Genomic DNA, 7425 nt, shown 5'->3' with positions numbered 1-7425 from the left:
CACACTATAGCACACACACACTCACACTAAATAAATACATAAATAAATAAATATGTAAGTGTAACAAAATTTTTCATTTTTCTTTTTTATTTCTTTTTTTTCTGTGTAGCCTTGACTGTCCTTGACTTTGTAGACAAGGCTGGCCTCGAAGTCATTTCCCTCTGCCTACCCGAGTACTGAGATTACAGGTGTGTGTCACAGTGCTCAGTTTGTAATGCATTTTTTAAGATGTTTGCTGTACAAAAAAAAAAAAAAAACCTCTATAAAGAAAAACAAAACAACATTTTGACTTTCAAAAATAACGCAGTTGTAAGCCAATATGGTGGTAGCATGTATCTGCATGCATTTCTTCATTCATTCCAGATTAAAATGAATATTGAATCACCAGTATTTACTCACTGTGAGATTACTGTTTGTTTTCCACAAGTATTTGTGTATTTACAGACTAAGAATAGGTAAACTTTTAAACATAATTTAGGTGTTACAATTTTAAATATCTGAGGTCGTATCACCTATAATATTTTAAGAACTAGCCTGTGTTAATTAGAATTTTTTCTTGTGACTGATTTGTTCAAAGTACATAATCAAATGATGCGATTTTGGCATTTAAAATTCTACTTAGTAACCAATGTTTTAGAACTATTTTTGTTTAGAAATAACATTTATTGGAGAATCATTGAGTCTTATAGATGAATGACTAAATAAAAATATTCTAAAATGATAAGATTGAGATAATAACCATGGCATATTTTGATATGTGAACTTATTAGTGTTCATGCATATTTGTATTGCCTTATTTTTGAAAACTATGAAATCTATCTTGTGCCACATTTTCTCTAAACTTAATCATATTGAGTTCATGAAGGCTGGGAACCTCAACATATAAAAATTTCATATTGAGGATAATACTTATCACATACATTTTCATCATTATTCATTGAATAATAATAATACTGCCTTTTCTGGTCTAAAAATAACAAAAGACTTCATGGAACCATTGTTCATTCATTAATAAGAAAGCCTCCCTTCCATCACTATTAAGGTTCATGAAAGTGGTAACTGAATTCATCTTGTTAGTTTATTCCCATTCATTATTGTATCTTGTCTAAAACAGAACAGATGCATAATAAAGTGTTGTAGATCAGATGAAAAATAAATAAATAAATAAATAAATATCCAGTTCCTAAGACACTGTGATAATTGGTGCTAAAGAAAATCAAAAAAAAGTATTATGTCAGTTTCAAAGACAGTAGAATATCAAGGGAAAGATAATAACATTTGAAGTCAGATACCAAAGCCATGAAGCAAGTTGAAATGACCTCAGGGGCTAAGCAAGTAATTTAAAGGTGTGAAGCAGCTGAGTAAAAAAAAGAAGAAATTATCAAACCTTCTATTAACTATAAAATATATTAAACCTAAACACAATCACAGTGAGCATATATATATATGTATATATATATATATATATATATATATATATATATATATATTCTTGCTTAAGAAATGTTGTGGTATTGTGTTACTCTTACGAAAAAATAATTAAATAGGCAAAACTACTTAATTATTAAATATCATTAATAATATTAAATAGGCAAATTAATTAAATATGCAATGAATTATTAATAATTTAATAGATTATCTATTCAATTATGGTTTTAGTAAGAGTAACGCAATAACACAACCACTCCTATGACAAATATTGGAAAATATATTTGGTAGGTTTGGAAGCATCTGAGAAAACACCATGGATCTGATTAGGTTCATTTTATAAAGAAAATAATTTCCAAACAGAAATATAATCTAGACATTCTCCAAGTGTCTTCAATAATTTAAAATATTTTAAAATGATAACAATTTTTATGTAAAAGACTCTATTAGATAAAATAATTTTCCATTCTTCTATAAGGGCTGATTAACACAGATTATTTACTGATATTTCTCATATTAAAAAAGAATCACTTTGGATCTACTGCCATGAACTGATACTTTCTTTGTTTATTCAAATCCACTGAGGAGCCTCCCTCTTCTGCTATTCATACATTTGAGCCAAAGTAGTATATTTACCAAATGTTAAATGGATCCCTTTACCAAAGTCTCTCAGTAAAGAAAAAATTAGCGATGAGTATTTTATATTCTACATTTGGCCCAGAGCTTGATTTAACCCATGGCTGCATGTATATATAAATTTTCGTAGACACAGTTAATACATTTCCATTTTTATAGCCCCCTCAAAATTTCCTAATAGAGGTGAAGGCTGTTTAATCCCTTCTATTTGAGAGTTTTATGAATAGAATGTATGTGCATATGCATCCTGACTGCTAGTTCCACATTTGGCTCCTTTCTGAATCAGATATTAATTTGAGAAGACAGTTTAAGATTTTCAATAAATACTACATGTTGCTGTTTCACACAGGATGGATTTATTCTCTCGGACTGAGTTGAATAGTCCTGAAATGTTTCAGATTGTAGACCCTCCATTTACATGCAGAGTCATATGATGCACTTGGCAGCAATGGTAACTTCTCCAAAGTCTTCAGCTGAAGACCCTGCTGAGCTAAAATGTCTCCATGCATTTTCCTCTTCATATTTAAGAGAACTGTAAATTGCTGGAAACAGCTACTTCACTTCTGTTCTCTGGCCAATGCTTGAATCCCAGGAGGCATTCCATGGGATCTGGATTTGACAGCTTCAGAACATCCTCCAGGGGACTTTCCTTAGAAACCACAGCTGAACTGGCTGCCTTTAGCAAGGAGTTTTATGCCAGCAACAGGGTGCATGGCCATGCCTCCCTAGAGGGAAAGCTGCCTTTTGATCAGGTTTGCAGTCACCTCCAGGTCATAAGGGAACACCTTGCATTATTTGTTACTGACTCTTCCCCGCCTGAAGGAAAGTCCATCTGCTCCCTGACAGCACTTGCTTTAACTTGAACAGCAACATTAAGAAGGGAAAGGGTCAGGCAAAGATGAAATATAAAGAAACCCAGGTATGTATTGGTGGCCAGATGGTTGAGTTGGAGGGGTGTGCTCCCACCCATTGTTAGTGTCTAATGCTCCCCCTGTTCTCAATGCTCTGTTTTTTCTTGATCTCTTAGGTTTAAGACTAATAATCTCTTCTGGTTAGAATTGTTTTAATTTCTTAATTAAAAAAGTAGTTTTCTTATTGGAAAATGGTGTGCCAATAATAATAATACAAACTCCATGATGTAATTTGCTTGCAAGTACCTTTAAAAGGAAAATCGTTCATATTATTGAATAACTGTATCACTAATACAGAATATCAAGCACAGTCTATCAAGACTGTTTATGGAAATTACTCCATTTACAAGGAGTAATAAGTTGTCACATCCAGTATTACAGATAACTAGAAGAATATCATCTATCTAGTTTTTACTTAGTGAGAAGCTCCAAAATTCCAAGTATAGACTGCTTTATTTTCTGTTGACTCTCATCACCTTCATTGCAGAGATATTTCCATTGGAAAACAGGTCTTTAACAAGAAGGTAAACATTACTGATCCTGGCTTATGGTAGGAAGGATGTGGACAAAGATATTTTTTTCCTATCTCCATTCAGTTAGTGAGTAAACAACACTGTACTCATTGCTTTGCACCATGTAGATTAACTTCAAAGTATCTTTGATATTTATCCATGGTTGCTTAGGTAAAAATATGAAATACAGCATTGATATTTGAGCAGGGTACTCCGTATTTGCTCATAGTAAAAGTCTTGCTTTTGTTTTCTGTATAACAGGAGAACAAGTGATCCCTTTGCATATTTGATTTTCTACACAAACATGAGTCCATGGTGTTTTTGTGTATTAGAGTGAAGAGAAGGATAGTCAAAGTCACACAAGAAGAGGTGATGATGGCTAAGAAAGAAAGAGATGACATTTTAGTCTGTAATCATGAGCTTCTATTGAAATTCTAACAAAGGGATCACAAACCTAACAGTTCAAAAGCATCATTATAACCTATGATGATCTGCCCTCGGTGAAAATGCAGAGCAGAGGTAAGCTGAACAGCTTCTTCAGAAATTGCTGGCACAGAAGCCAAGGCCTCAGTGGACCTGTAGCCATAACTGCTGTGCCAAAAAGATTCTAAGAGCCATAGTCACACTGGTACTAAGGAGCAAGACTCAGTTATTTTTCTCTCAGCTGATGACTAGTTACTGAACAAAAGGAAAGTCTGTGAAGAGAAGTGAAAGCATGTTCTGGGCTGGAGAGCACACAAATGTTTGGATACCTGGAAATAACTGTCTAACAGAGAAGCAACAAAAAGGATTTCATAATTTCATTCAAATCTGCAAGTTTTTGAAAGAATGGTTCTTCCCTAAGCAATTGCTCAAGCCAGGAGCTTCCTTCTCCATCATTCTTCACACACCCAAAACTCTTGAATTGTTGATGTTTCTATGAAATTCTTCCTAATCTCATCCCTTTCCATACATATTATGTGTTAATAACATCTTTGCCGTCATGGAACTGGCTTCCCTCCTATCAACACATTTTTTGTGGAATAGAAGTCAGAATTTAAATTTCACATGTGAAAAATATTCATTTTATTATCTCCTTCTTCCTTGTAATATATTTGATATTTGTGTATATTGACTTTAGTTTTAGAATAGGTCTACTTTTTTCAACTCCAGGATATTTTTCCTATACATTTTTCTCAATTTGGTAGACTATTCCTAAGGTCATCCAAATCCTATTCATCCATCAAGTGTTAATTAAGATGCAGTAATAAGCTAAGTAATTTGGACTCCATTAAAAAGTATAGACTATTATAGAGATGGAGCATCTTACAGGTTGGCGCGGCCTCTTCTAGGAGATCGCAAAGGGCTTCCTAACATTTTGCTAGCATTTCAATTAGCACTTTCATTTCCCCCAATAAAATAGCTAATGGATTTTAAAGTTGACACCTTCCTGTCAAAAGCATGACTGACTGCTGAAGTATTTCCTTAATCGTACTATTCTTTAACAGAATCATCTCAAATCACTTTTATTCTGCCAAGCATATGAAGCATAAGCTGAGAAAATCTGAATGGCGAACTGGATGAGATTTACTACCTTTTCTCATCAGTCATATTCCCTGTGTTAATTGTTTATGGGTGACTTTGAATACACAGTAGCAAGAGTTATGAGAATGGCTCTGCTCAGTGTTCTCATTCTGTACGGATAGTGTTCCCACACAGAAAAGACAGCAAGAGTCCCAAAAGCCCTGCTCTACAAACCTCCTATTACACAAATCAGAAGAATGGATTTGGAGCTCATCTCCCCCATGCGTCTCTGACTTTATTCCAAAACTGAGAATACTTTCAACTTACATAACTATAATCCAGGGAAACTGAAAACTTCAAATTTTCCCGTTAAAAAAGAAATTGCTGCTATGTTTCTCATTTTTTGAGTAAAATTATACTATGTCATACATAATTAATAGATAAGATAAAATAGAACCACAGACTTTCATATATCCTATCTTTCAGTAAACTCATGATTTACAATAACTTAATAGAGACAAAAGCAAAAGAGGCAAAAATTTAAGAGTGCTGCCTCTGTATCTCCTCTTAATTTTATTTTACTGTGTTTTGTGTGTGTGTGTAGAATGAGAGAATTCTTCCTGGCTTCCAGGTGTATTTTTGCCACGAATGGATATAATTTCTAATGGTGTTAGCACTCCCACAGTTTTCCATGCACAGAGAAATCCGATGCAAGCACTCTTTCCTTGGTTCCTTGTCCTCCTGGTGAACACTTTACATAGTTATTGTGAAATAGTGTCTTCAGAAATTCTTTCCTTCAAGATTCCTTTTATGGGATATAATATCCCTCCCAACTTGGAAATGTGAGCATGCCTATATATTTCCCATTTCTTGACTGTTCTGGCAACTTTCCCTGAAAGGGAGGAAAAGCCCTATAAAATTTCTGTTGCCCCCTCCCAAAGCAGAAACATCTGCAGGAGTCATGAGTAGCTTGTTGGCGCTGCCGAGTGACTCCAGCCTGGAGTTGATTATCTTGCCTGCTTTGGCCATGGCCGTGTAGTTGAGGAACACACTGGAAACTTTCTGGGAAGACTCATTATAAATAATGGGAACATGAAAAAGAAGAAAGGGAGAAACGTCCAAACTACTTTAGTATACGAATTTTATGAGTACCACAAACTAAAATCATTAGACCACCAAACTGCACAATTAGAAATCAAGATTGAAACTAATCAGGAAGCTACTTTCTTTAAATACAGTTGTTTAGAGAATTCAAAAAGAAAAAGAAAGCCAGTTGTTTTGATGACACTTTTGGAGAAAAAAAAAATGATCCTTGACCTTCCCATGAGTCTCAGATTATATGACACATCACAGTGGAGTTGGCCAGGAGTAGCATTTTCTAGCTCAAATATATAAAGCATTTTTATTCTTTGAAACAGTTGAACAGGTGCAAGTCAGGTCTGTCTAGGAATGCTTACACATGAATGACAACTATTTCTGGAATTAATTCACTCCAACTATGGCTCCACAGAACTGGTTGCAAGCTTTCTGCGACCTCAATACAATCAGTTACTTAAAAGATGAAAATAACCATAATTCTTTTTCAACCTCCACTAACATAATTATACTGTTTTTTGTTTTTTGTTTTGTTTTGTTTTGTTTTGTTTTGCCTACCAGAACAACAGAATGTCAAAATGTTCTCTGTCATTTTGTCAGCATTTTGGGGGAGAAATATGAAATGAACAGGCAAGATTGAAGAATGCCTGACATTAAAGTTCAGGTAAGAAATTCAGTGGAGACCCAGAAGGTACTCAATAAAATCTTTACAACTAGTGAGCTGAGAATAGTTCACTGATATAGTTGGTCAAGTCTAGCATCATGAAACTTGACTGCAATAGAACACTATAGAGAGCTTGTTTAAAAAAAGTTTAGGTTTTGCCTATGAATCTGAATTATTGTATGCTCCCAGGCACTAGTGGCATATCTGGCCCAAGAAGAGAACTTTTTATACCACGATTCTAAGAGATGGTGGAGATGACATATGAGACTACCAGAGCATACAGCTTTGAAGGACATCTCAGGTGCTTGTGCTCATGGCCTACCCACCAGTGTTCAAAAACATCACAGGCTCATGTTCTGCTGGTCAGGGGACCTAAGGGTGCCACTACCAAGGAAGACTCCTATTAACATGCTTGGATAATCTGAGGTGAGATTGCCAAATGATCTCTTTTTAAACATCTATATACCTGGTCAGGCAGAAAGATTTTCAGTTGCATATGAGCCTGGGCTACTAAGCAAGAACCTGTCTCAAAGAAGTTCTACCCTTTTGTTAACTCTGTGTCCCAGCTGTATCCCGCTCCCTCATTCCCTCCCCAACCCCACACACCCTCCCTGGTCTCCTCCCTGCCCCTTTCCAAGTCCACTGATAGGGGAGGACCTCCTCCCCTTTCATCTGA

The sequence above is a fragment of the Psammomys obesus genome, unplaced genomic scaffold (genome assembly GCF_907164565.1).
Source record: "Psammomys obesus unplaced genomic scaffold, mPsaObe1.curated_primary_1811, whole genome shotgun sequence".
Lineage (NCBI taxonomy): Eukaryota > Metazoa > Chordata > Mammalia > Rodentia > Muridae > Psammomys > Psammomys obesus.
This window is presented reverse-complemented; position numbering follows the sequence as displayed.